Source organism: Mustelus asterias, chromosome 15 (assembly GCF_964213995.1).
Source record: "Mustelus asterias chromosome 15, sMusAst1.hap1.1, whole genome shotgun sequence".
NCBI classification, from domain to species: Eukaryota; Metazoa; Chordata; class Chondrichthyes; order Carcharhiniformes; family Triakidae; genus Mustelus; species Mustelus asterias.
In genome coordinates this window covers 21,816,433-21,837,792 of record NC_135815.1, presented here as the reverse complement: position 1 = coordinate 21,837,792, position 21,360 = coordinate 21,816,433, and positions in this window count along the sequence as shown.

Sequence of the window (21,360 nt, the reverse complement as noted above, 5' to 3'; positions counted from 1 at the left end):
AAAGGTGCCTGAAATTACCAATCTGAGAGGGATTTCCAAGTTTTTCATGGTAACATGGAGAATGGTAACCATGCGACCACTATCTTTGGGGAGTCCCCCTCCCGAGTCAACCCGTTCCCCCCAGACCAAGCCCCCCCAACCTCCATGGCCTTTGAAGGACCTCCCCCCCTCTGCAACCTGACAATGGCTGCATAGCCCATGAGCGCCCTGACAGAGAGTAAAAACTTGAACTTACTTCTTTGGAGACCCAGCCAGTACTGATTAGCACTCGTGGGGGCCCGGGAGCATCCTGAGAGGCCGCAGCATTCCACTTCAATCTCACTAATGGGATTGAGATGGATGCTCATGAGTTCTGATCATGTTTCTTGCCTTCTCTGCGCAAGAATCTGATCTCACCGGGGGAACGGGCCGGGAGATTCACGATAGGTTTGACTCCCGGTGAGAATCCCATTCTGACCCTCACGCCTCTGATTCTATGGGTCATCGGGAATACCTGCTTAGGCTAACGGCCCCAGATAATCATCACCAGTGTCTTCAATGAAGAATGTCTCATGGTCTTCCACATGTGCATGGAAATGGATGCTGAATCTGGGTATGATTAGGAGGCCTGACAGACAATTTGAGTAAAGAACTGGATCTTAAAAACAGGTTCTCAATGGTAGGAAAGGTCAGGAAGAAAGAGAGCAGTTCAGGGAAGAATTCTAAAGAGTAAGACTGAGGCAGCTGAAAGGTCTAAGAGCCAAATACTAAGTTGAAACGAGTTGGTGGATTGGTAATTCCAGAATAGATATAGATGGAAGATATTGTTTAACGTTATGCAAGGCCATGGAATTGTTCATAGATAAGGCCAAGGATTGTGAAGTTGAAGTTTTGGAGACAAAGAATGAATGTGGACTATTTAGAATGTGGAATGATAAGCAAACTGAACTTAATGAAGGACAGAATAAAGAGTCTTGGACAAGGCTGGCACCATTCTGATTTGACCGGATGGCACAGTGGCACAGTGGTTAGCATTGCTGCCACACAGCGCCAGGGACCCGGGTTCAATTCTGACCTTGGAGGACTGTCTGCGTGGAGTCTGAACATTCTCCCCGTGTCTGTGTGGGTTTCCTCCGGGTGCTCCGGTTTCCTCCCACACTCCAAAGATGTGCGGGTTAGGTGGATTGGCCATGCTGAATTGTCCCTGAGTGTCAGGGGGATTAGCAGGGCGGGATTGTTGTTGGTGCAGACTCGATTTGCCGAATGGCCTCCTTCTGCACTGTGAATCTGTGATTTGATTCTATGACCCTGTGGAGGCACACATTGCAGCCACGTGGATGAGACTTGCTGACCTTCTGCTGCAGCCCTGAGGGAGGATCAAGCAGCCTGCTCAGATGGATGTAAAGGATCCTGTGAAGAAGAGCAGCGAAATCATCCCTGGTGTCTTGACCAATATTTATCTCTCAATCGACATTGCAAAATAGACGGGTTTTCTGGTCATTATCACATTACCGTTAATGGGAGGTTTGCTGTGCACAAATTGGTTTCCTCGTTTCCCACATTACAATGGGCGGCACGGTGGCACAGTGGTTAGCACTGCTGCCTCACAGCGCCAGGGACCCGGGTTTGATTCCAGCCTTGGGTGACTGTGTGGAGTCTGCACATTCTCCCCGTGTCTGCGTGGGTTTCCTCCGGGTGCTCCAGTTTCCTCCCACACTTCAAAGATGTGCAGGTTAGGTAGATTGGCTATGCTAAATTGCCCTTCGTGTCAGGGGGATTAGCAGGGTGAATACGTGGGGTAATGGGGACAGGGCCTGGGTGGGATTGTTGTCAGTGCAGACTCGATCAGCTGAATGGCTTCCTTCTGCACTGTCAGGATTCTATTGATGAGAAAAAGAATTTCATTGGCTGTAAAGCACCTTGAGATGTCTGGCCATCATGAAAAGCAATATCGAGCAAGTCCTTCTTCCTTCTTTGAAAATGTCAGCTAAGAGTGCTTTCAGACCCAAATCAGTTTTACCCTGAACACGGCAGGCATTGCGTCCACTGTGTTATGGATTAAGAAGTCAACATGGAGCCTAATCAATGGTTAAAGAAAATACCGAGAATTTCTGGAAGAACGCTTCTGAATATTCTCAAGAACTTCATCAGATAAAATGGTCTCAAAGGCCGTTTGAAGCTAGTTTTTTTGAGGTTTGAACCAGTGCACCAAAGTTGCAGTGAGTCATCACAGAACACCTTCAGAAAAAAAAACTACCCCAGAAACTTTCATTAAACTGTCTTACAAACGAATGACAGTTTGGCAAAATAATTTTCTTTAGCCATACATGGGTTAGTAAACATACACTCAAGTCATGCTTCATATGTAATCAACCTAATTGCCACTGGTTCTGTAATTACACCATGGGATGAATGCATAACAAGATTCATCAGAAATTCTTTTCTTCGGCATTTTAGCAAAGACTATTTATTTTAAATAGGTTAATGCCTCCACTAAAATACAAAATTTCAAAACAGCTTGTTAAACATTTGTACGCCATTAATCCCACTGCATAATTTCAAAGACTGTTATTCACACCACACACAATTCTGGGAGTTTATCTTAATTACTGCAGTTACACTGGACTGGAATAATGTGATGACTTTATTGTGTAGGTTTGGGGGAGTGTGTAATACTTCAGCAAAGGTAAGGGCCATGGGTCCCCGTTTCCCAATGCTTCAGTGATGGGCTGGGGATGGTGGGACAGCTGGGAATGTGGCTGGGAGACAATATTCGGGAGGAAAACTCAACCCGTTCCCACTCCCACGGCATATTGCCAGAGACAGGACGCTCAGCGGGATGCTCAGGCCAGCCTACTGAGTCACTTACAGGCTCATTTGAGGTTCCCCTCCAGCATCCAGCAGCATTTTGTGCTGTATTGTATGGATCAGGCCTGCTGCCAGGTAAATGCTGTCAGCCTCCCAGTGGTTCCTGGTGGTAGTGATAGGGGAGATGGGGGAAGGACGCCTCGCTGGTGACAATGGCTCCCCCCACACTCAAGGCAATCTGACCGTCTCCCAACCCCGATCGTTAGGGCCTGCCTATCTGGCCCAGAGTTGCTTAACACATCTACCTTCTCTGTGAGGGTATCTCAGCATTGAGGTGCCCTCTCCAGTCATGGCAGTGGCCACCTGTAACAATCTGATTGGGCTGGCAGCTCTGTGAGGGATGAGCTACAGGTGGACAGTGGCCCCAGTCATGGGTATTTATGCCATTCGCTGTATTTTGCTTTTATCAAGGGGTTACCACTGGCCAGAAACTGAACAGGACCAGCCACATCAATTCTGTGGCTCCAAGAGCAGATCAGAAGCTGGTGTTTCTGCGGAGAGTATCTCAGCTCCTGACTCTTCAAAATGTGTCCACCAGCTATAAGGCACAAGTCAGGAATGTGATGGAACCCCCTCCACTTGCCTGAATGAGTGCAGCCCTAGCAACAGTCAGGAAGCTCAACACTGTCCAGGACAAAGCAGTCTGTTTGATTGACACCTCATCTAGCACTGACACACAGTAGCCATAGTGTGTACCATCTATGAGTTGCACAATTCACCAAGGCTCCTTTGACCCGTGACTTCCAACACACAGAAGGACAAGGGCAGCAGATGCACGGAACACCACCCCTTGCAAGTTCCACTCCAAGCCATACACCACCCTGACTCGGAACTTCACTGTTACTTTGCTGTCACTGGATCAAAGTCCTAGAACTCCCTCCCAAACAGCACTATGGGTGTACCTACAACACATGGCCTGCAGTGGCTCAAGAAGGCAGCTCACCACCACCCCTTTCTCAGGGCAATTAGGGATGGGCAAGAAATACTGCCGAGCCAGCAACACTCACATCCCATAAAATAATACATTTTAAAAAAGCCTTCCAAGCTTGGTGCATTAACCCACAAAGTGGATGGAATAATTTTGGTGCTCACCTATGGCAAGTAGCACTACAAAGGCAAATTCGGAGATGCGAGCCTGCACAATGGGTTAAATGTTCCGTTGCTAAAGAGCTGTGCAGGTCCAGCTGTGACCTACTGTCTGAGTTGCTAATGTCATTCAAACTACAGACGATGTGAAACAGAAATGTGATACCAGTGCAAGAGAAACACTATAATATTGCTCAGGTTAATGTGCATTGCGAGAAAAAGAGGGAGCCTTACTTTGCATCCAACTCATGCTGTGCCGAGATTTGACTGATTGAGGCTGACACACAATACTTTACATAAGAAAGTGCTCCATTTGCAGTGAAAACATCCCTCACTTTGATAAATATGAAGAAAGAGAAAGGGAGATGATCTATTTTGTAAAGTACCCTAAGGAGGGTAGTACGATAAAAGAATGATTAAAATGGTTGTAAACTGTGGGAATAAAACATTGTCAAGAGGGGGAGGACATTTTGAAAAGTTGCCAAGATTGGTTCCAGACCAATTTCACCTGATTTTGGAATGAACCTGACATGAATGCATCACGATTCTAAAATTCGCGTAATTGTTACAAGAAGGGCACACACTGATTGGATACAGGTACGGTGTACGGAAAACACGTTTGTTTTCAGACTTGTCTTGGAGTGGGTCTCAAACTCAGTGTTTAGGTTACAATTCTGTGGTTTGAAAACAAGCTGAGAGGACACAGTACCTCGCATAATGATTTAGTCATCACGACAGACGAGAGGTATCCTGGCATGTACTTTAGCTGAGTGATTTACAGTGTAGTTTGGCTGCAGGACTCAATGGGTTTTATAGTCCCAAAATGCCTACCTTATCTTCAAAGATAAATAATAGGTAGACACTATTCTCTACTTTTATTTTTCCCAATTCATTAAATCACATAGCTTTAATGGTCCCAGTTGTCATGCAATCTGATTCCAGTTTCCTAAGTCCTTGGCATTTCAATGAGCGCAGCGTTTGAGTAATAATGTTAGTTGACTAGGAAAAAGACAAGCATTAATACATAGCTGTTTTGTTCCCTTGCATATTTCTTACCATCTCTGGCCCATTCTTCAGTCTTCTGCTTCTCCTCCTCCTCTATTTTTATCTCTCTCACTGAGCTCCAAGTTGTCGTTCGCACACACCGCCCTGACTCCATGCTCCATCCTATCCTGTCCTCAGGTCTGACTGACAGTGTTGCCTTATTTCCATTCAGCTCTTCTTTGTGTCATGATGTCCAGTGTGGGTTTGATGCCCTTCCCAATCTGCATCTCTGTGTTAGCACTGCTCTCTCCTATTGTCCCACTTCAGGAAGGCGCATCAGGTTGGTGAACATGCCCAGCAGCCAAATGCCAGATAAGGGGTCCTTGAGGATTATTAGGTGTGCAAGACCTGATAATCATGATCTTTGCTGTGAGGAGATTCTCGTACTACCGTTATATGGGTGGCACAATGGTTAGCGTTGCTGCCTCACAGTGCCAGGAACCCAGGTTCAATTCCTGGCTTGGGTAACTGTCTGTGTGGAGTTTGCACATTCTCCCCATGTCTGCGTGGGTTTTCTCCGGGTGCTCCGGTTTCCTCCCACAGTCCAAAGATGTGCAGGCTAGATTGATTGGCAATGCTAAATTGCCCCTTAGTGTTAGGGGGACTAGCTAGGGTAAATACATGGGGTTATGGGGATAGGGCCTGGCTGGGATTGTGGTTGGTGCAGACTCAATGGGCCAAATGGCCACCTTCTGCACTGTAGGATTCTATGATTCGATGAAATCAAAACAAAACCTCGTTACCCATTCAGCCAATAAATGTGAGAAAGTCAAAGTTCACAGTTATGACTGGAGAAAGAAGAATCGTTTCACAGTTTGAGATACAGGCTTGATGTAGATTGGGCTCCTTCTCTTAACAAATGGACAGCACAGTGGTTAGCACTGCTGCCTCACAGCGCCAGGGACCCGGGTTCAATTCCGGCCTCGGGTGACTGTCCGCGTGGAGTTTGCACATTCTCCCCATGTCTGCGCGGGTTTCCTCCAGCTGCTCCGGTTTCCTCCCACACTCCAAAGATGGGCAAGTCAGTTGGATTGGCCATGAATAAATTACCCCTTAGTGTCGGGGGGTTAGCGAGGTAAATATGTAGGGTTATGGGGATAGGGCCTGGGTGGGATTGTTGTCGGTGCAGGATTGGTGGATTGAATGGCCTTCTTCTGCACAGTAAGAAGTCTCACAACACCAGGTTAAAGTCCAACAGGTTTATTTGGTAGCAAATACCATAAGCTTTCGGAGCACTGCTCCTTCGTCAGATGGAGTGGATATCTGCTCTCAAACAGTGCACAGACACAGAAATCAAGTTACAGAATACTAATTAGAATGCAAAACTCTCCAGCCAGCCAGGTCTTAAAGGTACAGACAATGTGGGTGGAGGGAGCATTCAACACGGGTTAAAGAGATGTGTATTGTCTCCAGACAGAACAGCTAGTGAGATTCTGCAAGATCAGGGGGAAAGCTGTGGGGCAAGCTCTTCTTCTGCACTACAGGGATTCTATGGTTCCATATCTTTCCTGTTTCCCAATTTGTCTTCTGTTGGTGGTGGCGAATACTTAGTACGGTTTGTCAGACATCGACCTTTCTCCGGCAAGTCATTCAGAACATTCCATATTCATGATTTGACAGTCAGGTTATTTTCCCCCACTCCATTACCATCAATCGTTTTCAAATGGCCTCGTGCCATCTCTCTATTGCGATACATTTTTGGGAGGGAGAATTTTTAAAAAGGTTCGTTCCTGTCCCCTTGTGAGAAAGCTGATAATTACAAACGACTCTTCCATGCTTAATTTTTAACTCAAAGGTACTTTTAGTGCCATTCACAAATCTCAGTCCCCAATGCAAAAATAAAAGGTTCAGAGTGCAAACTCCTTCACACGTGCATCATCTTAAATGTACAATTTGCAAGTCTGCAATTATCGGAGCTGACTATAGATCACGCTTCTAGACTTTGAACATGAGCTGCGACACTGTGCATAAATTAGTAATTACCTTTACATCTTCCCAAGAACAACACCTGTTTAATATCCTTATACGCTGCTTCTATAGGCCACCTCGGTTTCTCCATAAACGTTAATTGCAATTCAAAGTGAATTAACCTCAGGTCATATCAAGAAAGAAAAGGGCCTGTGTGAAAATCAGATAATTATGAAGTAGAATTTTCTCTTATTGAATAAGTACTAGGTTGTGGGAAATCCAGCCAATGTGTTCAGCAAGATAATTAATTACAGAATACGAAAATAAGGAAGTATGCAAAGCAGGTGTTCACTCCCTTATTTACCAGAGGCAACGGTTTCGATACGGGATTGGCCGTGGCAGGGTCTATCATTTACTTTGAGCATTCACCCTTCCATCACCCTTCAGTGCAGCCTTATGGTTTTGAGTACCCATCACCTTCCCTTCCATCGACCCCTCCCCCGCCTCCCCCTACCACCCTCTCTGCCATTCCTATAAATAGGCCCGGACTGGTTTGTCAGAGAGTACCAGGAGCTTCCCATTCTATTGGCGCTTTCCAACTTGTTAAATCTCCTAAAAAGGGGCGGCATGGTGGCACAGTGGTGAGCACTGCTGCCTCACAGCGCCGGTGACCCAGGTTCAATTCTCAGCTTGGGTCACTGTCCGTGCGGAGTCTAAACATTCTCTCCGTGTCTGCGTGGGTTTCCTCCGGGTGCTCCGGTTTCCTCCCACAGTCCAAAGATGTGCAGGTTAGGTGCATTGGCCATGCTAAATTGCCCCTTAGGTGTACCCGAACAGGCGCCCGAGTGTGGCAACTAGATGATTTTCACAATAACTTCATTGCAGTGTTAATGTAAGCCTACTTGCGACACTAATAAATAAATAAAAATAGAGGAAAGCTGAGAAAAATTAAAGCTCCAAAAAATGAAATTATGAAAAATTTTACTCTGTCTTCTGGAGGGTGGGAATGTTGTCGGTGCCGGCTCAATGGGCCAAATGGCTTCCTTCTGTACTGTAGGCATTCTATGATTCTATATCTTTCCTCTTTACCAATTTGTCTTCTGTTGGTATTGTAATTCCAACCTAAATACGACCTGTATTTTCATGAATTACTTTCTCAGTGAGGAATCAAATTAATTCAGCGAGCAATTCATGTAAATCAGGAATATATTTCAATCGACACACGGTGTTGAGTTTGCTGATTCCTCCTCCTCACCACTGTTAGTGATCCCTGTCAGAAACAGAGATAAATTAGTTGAGTACGTTGCTGGGTTTGAATGTGAAGCATATCGTCCCGTGACAGGATATCTAGCCAGCATTCACCATTCTTGCACATAATCCAGATCACTTGGGTGATGTGACAGAAGGGTCTGGCACATGCAGGGTACAGTACCGCCCACACACTGATGTAAGAAAGCACATGACCCAGACATAGAACCATCATAGTGTTAGCCAGAGGCATGTTAAGATCTAGACGTTGGTATATAGTTATAAGTAATTAACAAAGACTTGTTGTTAACAGACAGAAGACTTACAAAGACTTCTTCAGCAGACATGCTCTGCAATGTGGCGCAGTGGTTAGCACTGCGGCCTCACAGCGCCAGTGACCCGGGTTCCATTCAAACCTTGGGTGACTGACTGTGTGGAGTTTGCAAATTCCCCCTGTGTGGGTTTCCTCCGGGTGCTCCGGTTTCCTCCCAAACTCCAAAGACGTGCAGGCCAGGTGGATTGGCCATGTTAAATTGCCCTTAGTGTCAGGGGGATTAACAGGGCAAATATGTGCGGTCACGGAGTTAGGGCCTGGGTGGGATTGTTGTCAGTGCAGGATTGATGGGTTGAATGGCCTCCTTCTGCACTGCAGGGATTCTATGGTTCCATATCTTTCCTGTTTCCCAATTTGTCTTCTGTTGGTGGTGGCGAATACTAAGTACGGTTCGTCAGACATCGACCTTTCTCCGGCACGTCATTCAGAACATTCCATATTCATGATTTGACAGTAAGGTTATTCACCCCCACCCCATCCCATCACCATCAATCGTTTTCAAATGGCTTCTTGCCATCTCTCTGTTGAGATACACATTTGGGAGGGGGAATTAAAAAACAGGTTAGTTCCTGTCCCCTTCTGAGAAAGCTGATAATTACAAATGACTCATTATCAGATTGTGGTCAATGCTCCACATTCAGTTCATCTACTTGATCAATTCCATTTTTCAACCAGTGTTCTTGTGGCTGGCTCAAGTCCAACTCCATGGAGTTCCCTCTGTCATGGCACATCTCTCTGTCAGCACCTCGAAAATCTTCCCAAACTCATCTCTTTGGCCTAAACCTTTGAACATTCACCAAATCCAGCCCTTCCTGGTTTGGCAACAATTTTACTCATGCCTATCTGTAAAACACCTTTGAGCATCCTTTGCAAAAGAGATGCTATATAAATGTAAGTCATTGTTGTTTACACATAAAGCCGTGTTAATGGAAATTGTACAATCAAAATTTAGTCCGCACATTAAGCTGAACCTGTTACAAATGGGTGGTGGCCTGACGATAGCACACACACACACACACACACACACATACACAAATACATGCGTGCGCACACACACACACATACAATTGTGCACATACACATGCACACGCACTATGCTATGCGGGGGTGAATGGCAGGCCAATAATTGGTTTGAGGGAGGACTTCCAGCCCAGTGGAGAGGAAGACATGACTAGACAGGATAGATGCAAGAACAAGGTTCCCGATGGTGCGGGTGTCCAGAACCAGGGGTCACAGTCTGAGGATACAGGGTAGACCGTTCAGGACAGGGATGAGGAGAAATTTCTTCACCCAGAGAATGGTCAGCCTCTGGAATTCGCTACCACAGCAAGTGGTTGAGGCCAAAATATTGAATGTTTTCAAGAAGCAGTTGGATATCGCACTTGTGGGGAAGGAGATCAAAGGATATGGGGGGAAGGCAGGATCAGGTTGTCGAGTTCGATGATCAACCATGATCATAATGAATGGCAGAGCAGGCCCAAAGGGCCGAAAGGCCTCCTTCTGCTCCTATTTTCAATAATTCGATATATGTAAGACCCAGATCTGAGAGCTGCCAGTCTGGTCAGCGCAGCACCACAGGGAACAGTGGTCACTGCTGGGACTGCAGTCAAGGAGCCTTTGGAGCCCAAACATAGGGGAATTCAGGATCTTGGCCTGGTCAGGCTGGCAAGGTATGGGACACTGGCGTCAGCGATGTGGGTCGGCGGGGTGGGGGGAGAGGGGGGTGGTTAGGGAGGTAGTAAACAAGAGATGGGGAAGCTTGGAAAAGTTAAAGGGTGATCTTCCATTGGCCACAGGGTGCCTGAACTATAAGAATCCCCCTCTCCCCACAACAAATTAGTCCACAGGCATGTGGGCCACCTCACACATCCCCACAGCATGAGTAAAATATCCACAGTGGTGGGTTGGCACAGTGTTACTACCATGGTACCCAATGTTACATCCTTACATCTGCCAACTGAGCCCCCAAGGGGGAGGGGGGTGATTATTGGTGGTGGTGGGGATAGGGTGGGGGAGGGATGCGGGAGGTGGGGCATATTGGGGGCGACGAAAAGTGAAATTTAGCCATTGAGTCATCATACTCTGATTTCAATGGTGGGCCCTTACTTAAATCCAAAATCCTTTAACCATCTTTCACTCTGTCGACTTTAAGAGCCCTGCGTCAAATAATTCTGGGCAATCTGAACCCACAACTAGTCGGTAAGAATATGGTGTAAAGCCGCTCATAAATTGACATAAATCGCCAATGTGGCTTCAAGACCCTCAGAGAAACTGAAAGTTTAAAGTTTACTTATTAATGTCACAGGTAGGTTTACATTAACACCACAATGAAGTTACTGTGAAAATCCCCTCGTCACCACATTCCGGCACCTGTTCGCGTACACTGTGGGAGAATTTAGCATGGCCAAAGCACCTGACCAGCATGTCTTTTGGACTGTGGGAGGAAACCGGAGCACCCGGAGAAGTGAGGACTGACACAGGAGCATGCTCTCCTGAGATTGGGGTTCATGGGCAGGAGAAAGGTAACATTGTTCTGTGCCTGAACTTGGAAGAGCACAGCCATGGCAATGGCAGCTTAGGAAGTGGTCTGGTCCTTGAAACTGGTATCCTTCACCTTGTTGAGCATAAATATTCAAGAGAGAAAGTAAAGTGAGACGGCAGATACTACAGGAGCTATGCAAAGTATTACCTTCTAAACAGATTTAATACTTTTCTGTAAACCAGTTGCCACAACAACACAAATCTGCAATGCCTGTGCCAATCCCAATTGCCAAGTTTATTTTGTTAGTGTCACAAGTCAATTTTCATTAACACTGCAATGAAGTTACTGTGAAAGTCCCCAAGTCGCCGCACTCCGGCGCTTGTTCGGTTACACTGAGGGAAAATTTAGTATGACTCGATGCACCCAACCAGCATGTCTTTCGGACTGTGGGAGGAAACCCACGCAGACACGGGGAGAACGTGCAGACTCTGCACAGACAGTGACCCAAGCCGGGAATCGAATCTGGGTCCCTGGCGCTGTGAGGCAGCAGTGCTAGCCACTGTGCCACCGTGCCGCCCAGTAGTACCCTGAAGGAGGGATAACTGTGATACTTTGGAACTGACAAATAAAAAGCCGTCAGTGCTCGGCATCGGCTCTTTTCCTTTCTGTCACCAACAAGCAGTTACTTTATTTAGCCGATGTGAAAATTCCGACTAAAATAAAGAACAAGATGTTCACTCACAGGTTTCAGGCGCAGGATATTATGGCACAGCCACCTGCCTGTGTTGTACTCAAATGTTCACAAATGCGATCACATGCTCATGTCTCAGTGCCGAGTGTGAAACATCTCTGTCAAGTTTTGCCAACTCTTTTCAGAGCATCTCACTTCCGCGGAGAAAGTGGAGGCAAACAGACTATTCCTGGCTGCACGCACGTTGAGAGTGTCATCACAAGCTTGTCGAAACAACTTAAATTCCTCTCCACTTTGAAGGTCACAGAGACAAAGAGAAACGCACAGAAATCAACACTGTCCATTTAAAAATATGTATAATTACAAAAGAAATGCAAGTCTTCATAAAATTGACAAGTCGCATCACTGCGCTGAAAAGGTCACAGCTCCCTCCATTTCTTTAATAATTCTGACTGAACATGTTATTTGCAAAAATTAATATTTTGGCATGATAAATTCTTCATGCCGTTAACAAATTCCAAGTAGAGCTTGCATGGATGGAGTAAGCCCTGAGTGGAATCTCTCATGATTAATGCACTTCCACTTTAGCTTAGACACTACATAGTTGGTATATATCATGGCTAATTTCTCAAATTTACTGTTACTGAAAACATGCTTGTCCCATCAATGTAATATTTTAGTGCTATTTACCCATCACTTTACAAAACCTTTAAAAATTGGATTGAGTCTTCCCTGCTGCCATCAGACTTTTGAATGGACCTATCTTATATTAAGCTGATTTTTCTCTGCACCCTAGCTGTGGCTGTAACACCCACTCCTTTCCTTCTCTCCTATGTACTCTATGAATGGTATGTTTTGTCTGTATAGCACGCAAGAAACAATACTTTTCACCATATTCTAGTACATGCGACAATAATAAATGAAATCAAATCAAAAAGTGGGACACAATCAGACTAAAGATGCTTAAGCCTTTAGGTGCCAACCTCCGGGGGGGGCCATTCAAGGACTCTTGGCTTTGCTTATTTTACTTGAGAAAACTGACCACATGAATGCAGTGTATAGAGGAAACCAACTCTGACTTTGTCCCAAGCTGGACTATCAGCAAAATGAAGGATTTCCCCAGCCCAGTTTGTCAGAAAGAACTGAAGGAAAGCCCCGGCACCTTGTTGGTGATTCTGAAGTATCGCAGTTCTCTCTCTTTCAGGATACTACTGGGCGGCACAGTGGCACAATGGTTAGCACTGATGCTCCACAGCACCAGGGACCCAGGTCAATTCTCTTGGGTCACTTTCTGTGCGAAGTCTGCACGTTATTCCTGTGTCTGAATGGGTTTCCTCTGGGTGCTCCAGTTTCCTCCCACAGTCCAAAGGCGTGCTGGTTAGGTGCATTGGCCATGGTAAATTGTCCCTTAGTGTACCCGAACAGGCGCCGGAGTGTGGCGACTAGGGGATTCTCACAGTAACTTCATTGCAATGTTAATGTAAGCCTTCTTGTGACTAATAAATAAGCTTTACTTTACTTTAAGGACCGGTTCCACCACTTCATTCTTAAATGTCTGTTTTATCAACCTTGCCTTCATGATTTCTTTCCAGTCCCGCACCAAATTCTGACTAAATAGGTTGTCTCAACCCTGGAAATCCGTGAGTGATTTCCTGGTGCCTCATTCTGTTGAGTTTATGTGCGAATACGCATTCACATTTAGCTGGCTCAGTCCTGGTTGTCGGGTAGCTTCTCGTCATTGTTGCCGTGTGCTCTCGGAGTGAGCTGAAACAAAATGGTGATGTTATATTTGCTTTCAAACCTCAGGAGCTGTAACACGACAGTCGAACCAAATCCCTAAAGTTTCGGTCTTTTAGCAATCCTTTCAATCCTCTTGAATCGGAGCAATTGGCATTCAGAACTGACTTACCAGTATAAAAGACACTAAAGGTGTACCGATGCATATATATGAACCATTCGTCCTCAGTGAAGAAAAGTAACACTGTTATTTAATGGGACAGGATGTTTTCGAACCAGTGAATCTTCATTTCTTTATTTGGTTGATGTCTCTTAACGCCGATTTTTAAGTTCTGAAATGGTAACCCAAGAAGATAAAGGCAGGCCAACAGCAATATTTGTTTCAGGAGAAATGGAGAATTTCAGATCTTTTTATAGAGATAATTGAAAACCCTACCCTCTGGTGATGTTCCCCACGGACTGCTACTATCTCACCGCAGCTTAGTCACGAACTTGTGGAACACTTTTCCGAATTATCTGGTGAGATCCAACTCTTCATAAGCAGAAAGGGAAGGATGTTTTAGGCTCACAGGACAGCGAACAACTCCAAGATCTTAGGCTTCAGCTCTGTCGAAGGGTCACTCAGATTTGAAACGTTGGGCCCGATTTTACCAAATCATCACACCCGTTTTCGGGCGCGAAATCGTGGTAAAGTTGGGCGTCGGGCCTATACTGCGATCTGCACTCGATTCTGAGCAGATCGTGGCTTTACCGACACCCGATTCGGGCGCAGGTCTGGCCCACGCCCGAATCGGACGGCCCGATGATTTAAATGCATTTGCATGCATTTAAATCGACTTAATGAACCGCGCGCCCAACTCTACCGCCAAATCCCACTTTACCGTCTTCTGGCCCGTTCCGCATCTGCGCTGTAAGCGACCTGCAAAATAAAAGTCTGAAGTCCTCGCTGCAGCTTCCGAAGAGCGGGGTCAGAGCCTCCTATGGCTCTCTGACCCAGATCATCCTCTGGTCGGTGGGGGGGGGTTTGGGACCCGATCGGGGGGAGCCGCTGCCAGCCTGCGGCCGATCGGTGGGGAGGGAGGGAGCAGGGGAGTCCGCCGCCACTCTGCGGGCGATCCCTCCTCCCCACCGGAGGAACGAATCCCTCCTGCCGGAGTGGAAGTGCGGCCATGCCATCCCACAAAACCTTCAGGATGAAGCGATTCCTCGCTAAGAAGATGAAGCCGAACTGGCCGATTCCACAGTGGATCCGCATGAAAACCGGTTACAAGATCAGTACAAGTCCAAGAGGAGACACTGGAGAAGGACCAAGCTGGGCCTGTAAAGGGATACACCATCACTGGTACACGACCAGCCACAGCCATCTCTCCCGCTCTCTTGCCCCTGCAGGGAAGAGTGATCTGTGGCTGGTAGTGTACCAGTGATGGTGTATCCCTTTACAGGCCCAGCTTGGTCCTTCTCCAGTGCCTCCTCTTGGACTTAAACTGATCTTGTAGCCGGTTTTCATGCGGATCCACTGTGGAATCGGCCGGTTCGGCTTCATCTTCTTAGCGAGGAATCGCTTCATCCTGAAGGTTTTGTGGGATGGCATGGCCGCACGTCCACTCCGGCAGGAGGGATTCATTCCTCCGGTGGGGAGGGGGGATTGCCTGCAGAGTGCCGGCGGACCCCCCTGCCCCCTCCCTCCCCACTGATCGGCCGCAGACTGGCAGCGGAACCCCCACCCGACCAGAGGATGATCTGGGTCCCGCCCCCCTCCTCCACCCACCCCCCCCCTCCCACCCACACCCCCCCCCCCCCCCCCCCCGCCCCCCCAAGAGGATGACTGTCAGAGAGCCGCTCTCTCCGCTTTCTGCTTTTTTTTTCTTTCGTGCCCGGGTGCGCTCTGTCAGATTTTTAAAGAACTGCGCATGCGCAGTTCAGAGCTCCGATCGGTCCACCAGTGCTAAGCCCCGCCCAGATCGTGAATCGGACCGGAGCCGGCAAAACGCGTATGGGCGCGCTGGAAAGAGGATTCCAGGCGTGGACCTAGTTGACGCCCGGATTCGGCACTGAGACTCAAAATGGTAAAATCAGGGCCTTGGTTCTATTCTCTCTCCATAGATGCTGTCAATCCTGCTGAGAGTTTCCAGCATTTTCTGTTGAAGCTTCAAGATCTTGCTGTAATGATAGCAAGGTGACATGAACTGAAGAATGCAGGGAATCAACCAAGTAGTGACAACATCCAAGCCTCCAAGAAGAAGTTTCGGCTGTGGAAGGAGGAACTTTCCCAGGGTCACATCTCACGTGGCACATTTTATTGCCTTGAAATCGCTACCCAGCCCTGCAGAATTGTTGGGACACAGTGTGAGGGTAGCCCAGAATGCTCAAAGTCACAGAACTGAGAAAGGAATCTCGAGAACAAATCCCCAACTTCAAGGAGGAGACACAGTAAGAAGTCATGTTAAAGTCCTACAGGTTTATTTGGTAGCACAAGCTTTCAGAGCGCTGCCCCTTCATCAGGTGAGTGCAGGATTTGGTTCACAAAAGGGCATATATAGACACAAACTCAATTATCTTGTAATTGCGTTCATGTCTATATGTGCCCTGTTTGTGAACCAAATCCTGCACTCACTTGATGAAGGGGCAGCGCTCTGAAAGCTCGTGCTACCAAATAAACCTGTTGGACTTTAACCTGGTGTTGTGAAACTACTTACTGTGCCTACCCCAGTCCAACGCCGGCATCTCCACATCAAGGAGGAGAGTTTGCAATTTTCCAGCACAGCTTCTGTCAATTTGACTTGATTTGATTTGAGTTATTATTGTCACATGTATTGGTACACAGTGAAAAGTACTGTTTCTTGCGCACTATACAATCAAAGCATGCCATTCATGGAGAAGGAAAGAAGAGAGGGCAGAATGTAGTGTTGCAATCATGTCGAGAAAGAGCAACGTAATGCGAGGTAAGTCCATTCAAAAGTCTGATGGCAGCAGGGAAGAAGCTGTTCTTGAGTCGGTTGGTACATGTCCTCAGACTTTTGTATCTTTTTCCTGACAGAAGAAGGTGGAAGAGAGTATGTGCAGGGTGCTAGGGGTCCTCGATTATGCTGGCTGCTTTGCCGGGGCAGCGGGAAGTGTAGACGGAGTCAATGGATGGGATGCTGGTTTGAGTAATGGACTGGGCTTCATTCACGACCCTTTGCAGTTTCTTGCGATCTTCGATTGAGCAGGAGCCATACCAAGCTGTGATACAACGAGAAAGAATGCGCATGACATACCAGAGGAGCTGCAAATGAAAATTATTGGACTGCAGGGAGTCAGTCGGTCGAAGAAAAGGATTACCGATATTGCTGTTAATCAAGCTGTATCAATACATTATCCCAACCTGAGGTTGTTGCATCAGTGATGGCTTCCATGGTTGGAGACAAGTGTGAATGATTATGCTCCATCACCAATATCAGCATGTCAAAACTATGTTCTCAACTTTGTGATACAAACTTAAACCTGGTGCTCAAGACAGCTACACCCCTGCCGTTTGTCTGAATGATTATACAATAGATCAAGCCAAGAGCTGTTGGGGAACATCAGTAGCAGCAATGGGACTTCCATTTTATTTGTAGCATTTACACAACCTGAGGACATCCCAGAGCACTCAATGGACAATTAAATACTTTGGCAAACATGATGTGGAGATGCCGGCGTTGGACTGCGATGGGCACAGTAAGAAGTCTCACCACATCAGGTTAAAGTCCATATTTGATATCACAAGCTTTTGGAGCACTGCTTCTTCATCAGGTGAGTCAACTGAGGTAGGAACAGTGCTCCGAGCGCTTGTGATTCCAAATAAACCAGTTGGACTTTAACCTGGTGTTGTGAGACTTCTTACGGTATTTTGGCAAATGTAGTCACTGTTGCAAGCTAAGAAATAAAATCTAAGTGTAAGTAAAAAATCAATCTGATTTACCACGCATGGTTAATTGGGAATCCAAATGTTGCTAATTGCATTTCAGATTAGTGAATTTTAGAAATGAGAAATAGACATTGTTGTTGGGTGTGTAACTTCAATAAGCTTTTAGCCCTGATGAGGAGTCATTGGTAAAATGGTAAGACAGAAAGTAAAGTGTGAGATTGTTGTCAGTGTTTTACCATCTCAGTTATTGAATGATGGGAGATATTTGTTCAGTAAATATACACGTGAAATACACTGGCTTGAGACAAAGAAAAATGTCTTCACACAGAGGGTTGAGTGTTTTAGGGATACTCTACCCCAGATGGCTGTGGATGCTCAGAGGTTGAGTGGGATTTTCCAGCCATGGTCAATTGACCTTTGCATGGTTCGACGAATTTTCTGTCCCGCCCGCTATGAGTCCTGTGGCAGGCAGGATGGGAAAATTCCACCCATTGAGTCTCTTCAAGGCTGAGATCACCCCTCGCAGCCTCTCCCACTCCCTGTGCCACCTACATACCTCCTCATAATCCTCATGCCCCCGCCATGCTCATTCAAGCTCCCACTTACCCCAAGGCCCCCTTGTAACTCCAAGTTCCCTCCGTGCCCTCCTCAAGTGGGTGAAAATCCAGCCCTTAGTTAGTTACGTAAACAAGGCAACCATTTCACACACAACAATGTCCCACAAAAGGAGAAAGAGATAGTGACCAGAAGGGGAACATTGTCAGAAAACCTGTCTGAATAGTGCAATGGGGATTGTTATATCTGCAGCAACAGCAAGGGGAGGGAGGGGTCATTGGTTCACTCGGAAGCTAGCTGTCCAGTGTCAGCCAAGATTACGTGATCAAATTTCTGACTGAGAGAGACCAAGTCAAAGATGCCACCACTGTTGTGACGCAGTGCCTGCAGTCATCCAAGATGTGAGGAGTTTCTATTCACCAATGAAGTGCATTTGCCCTAAAGCAGAGCTAAAAGGGGCCTGGAGTTCTTCTGGGTGATAACGTCAGAACAACAGCAACAGCCGTGTGACAATCTTTTGGCTGACAGCAGATGCAAAAGCAGCTGGTGCCAGATTTCCAATTCTCCCTGTCAGTGCTCATTAAAGGAAGAAATAGTCTGAAGGTGGATAGGTTGGCAGTTATCGTAACACCAGCCTTTCCCTGGGCACCGTCATTTGTTCCCACTATCGGCCAAAATAAGACCATAGGTTCAGCTGGCAACACTCCCGATTCTGATGCCAAATTGTAACACAAATGAGGCTGCGATGCCACCCCCAAAGCCACAAAGTGCCACCTCAGTAACTGGCCCTAGCCAGATACAAATGACCCTGCAGCTGGCATTTTCTGTGGTGGCACAGACTACACCATCAAGCCATCTGTGTATCGCTGATCTCCAGCAACATTATTTTAACACTGGAGCCCGTGGCCAGAAAATAAAAGTTGCAATTATGGCTTTCAAGAACTCTTTAATATTCAGAAGTGGCACTTTAGCTGTGAGGCAGGATGTGAGGTTGGTTGGTAGGCAGAGTGGGTCTGCTGCCCACCTGCTGTTACTGTCGTGAGGTCCAGGCATTACTTACAGGCAGCCATCCGACAGACAAAGCCTGCAGGTGGAACAGGCCATCCTGGAGTGGGCCCTTGCATGGGCCAGAATTTATCTGTGGGGCCAAGAGGAGCACTTCTGATTCCCCAGGTAAGTCTTGACGGGTTTTGAGGTAAAAAAAAAATCTTTTAAATTAAAATATCTAGGCTCTGAATCCTTAAGTAATAACAATGGGGTCCTCGGTTGTCCCTGCACTAACAAGGTGGCTGTGTGGAGTTTGCACGCTCTTCCCGTGTCTGCGTGGGTTTCCTCTGTATGCTTCAGTTTCCTCCCACACTCCAAAGATGTGCGTACTAGGTGGATTGGCCATGCTAAATTGCCCCTTAGTGTCAGGGGGACTATCTAGGGTAAATGCATGGGGTTATGGGGATAGGGCCTGGGTGGGATTGTGGTCGGTGCAGGCTTGATGGGCAGAATGGCCTCCTTCTGCACTGTAGGGGTTCTATGATGATACAAATAACCGGTATGAAGCAAGATGTTGCATATACATAAGAAAAAGCAGGCAAGAGAACGTGGAAGATTCTTCTGCCTCAAGGCCAAGGTTTCCTGAGTGTTGACTGCATAGTTTGAAGTATTTTGTTTCTGATGGTGGAATTCAACTGTGTTACAAAAGAATTACACCACAGAAGCAATGGTGGAACTGTGCAAAGGAGCACTCTAAATTTAAATTGCTTGTCTCTGATTCCCTTATTAGGAAATATTCCAGGTGAACCCTTTTTATTGGCTACGCGTGGAGGGCCAAGCTGGTCTAACGAGAGCAGTATGGTCTAAGACAATTGTCAATCTCTTAGTTCCCGGACCGAGGTTATATTACATTGTCAGACGAGCCACCCTTTTCCAGTTACACAAACAAAGAACAAAGAAAATTACAGCACAGAAACAGGCCCTTCGGCCCTCCAAGCCTGCACCGACCATGCTGCCTGACTTAACTAAAAGCCCCTACTCTTCCAGGGACCATATCCCTCTATTCCCATCTCATTCATGTGCTTGTCAAGACGCCCCTTAAAAGTCACTACCGTATCCGCTTCCACTACCTCCCCCGGCAACGAGTTCCAGGCACCCACCACTCTCTGTGTAAAAAATCTGCCTCGTACATCTCTTTTAAAACTTGCCCCTCACACCTTAAACCCATGCCCCCTAGTAATTGACTCTTCCACCCTGGGAAAAAGCCTCTGACTATCCACTCTGTCCGTGCCTCTCATAATCTTGTAGACTTCTATCAGGTCTCCCCTCAATCTCCGTCGCTCCAGTGAGAACAAACCAAGTTTCTCCAACCTCTCCTCATAGCTGATGCCCTCCATTCCAGGCAACATCCTGGTAAATCTTTTCTGTACCCTCTCCAAAGGCTCCACATCCTTCTGGTAGTGTGGCGACCAGAATTGAAAACTATATTCCAAGTGCGGCCTCACTAAGGTTCTATAAAGCGTCAACATGACTTGCCAATTTTTAAACTCAATACCCCGTCCGATAAAGGCAAGCATGCCGTATGCCTTCTTGACTGCCTTCTCCACCTGCATTGCCACTTTCAGTGACCTGTGTACCTGTACACCCAGATCTCTTTGCCTATCAATACTCCGAAGGGTTCTGCCATTTACTGTATATTTCCTATTTGTATTAGACCTTCCAAAATGCATTACCTCACATTTGTCCGGATTAAACTCCATCTGCCATCTCTCCGCCCAAGTCTCCAACTCTAACAATGCTACATCCCAGAAAATGAAGCATTACAGTGATTCACACAAACATGTTACCCTATTCCCATGGACACTAAGAAAATTCACAACAAAGTTTAGCAGTAATCCCTAGCAAGATGGCTTCATGAGATATAGGTGCTCTATCGATATGATCAATATAGATAAAGGTACAAAATATTTACAGGGAAGGACAGGATGGATCAGGATAAATTGTTTCCACTAGGAGGAGGGAGGAGGGGAGGAATGGAGGTCCAGAGGTCAGAGGGACCTGAGGGTAGGGTGTCCCCAGTCGGAAGAACGTGCAACCCACCCTTTTTCCACACAGTATTGAACTTGGTTCAATTTTGAGTTACCCCCTTGGTCTATCATCTGCTGGCCAGCCTAAATAGTGAGGCTCAGCAGGAAAAGGTCCTTAAGCGACTACTGAGAGACCATTTAAGAGTTTTAATTGGGGCAAGGGTGGACTTCCTGTCCAAGTCCCCTCCCCCCCCCACCCCTCCCCCCCAGCGTCAATTCATGGCCAGGTGAGGGCCGGTGAGATCCGGGAGGTAATCCTGTCCATGAAATTTTCCGCTCCCCTCATTGCCTCAGAACCCACCTGAGAGGGAGGGGGAGGTGGGGGGAAGATTGGGTAAAATTCTGGCAATGGTTCTTGTTTAACAGATATCAAGATAAAGGAGCCATGTTAGAAACATAGAACATAGAAAAACTACAGCACAAACAGGCCCTTCGGCTCACAAGTTGTGCCGAACACATCCCTAC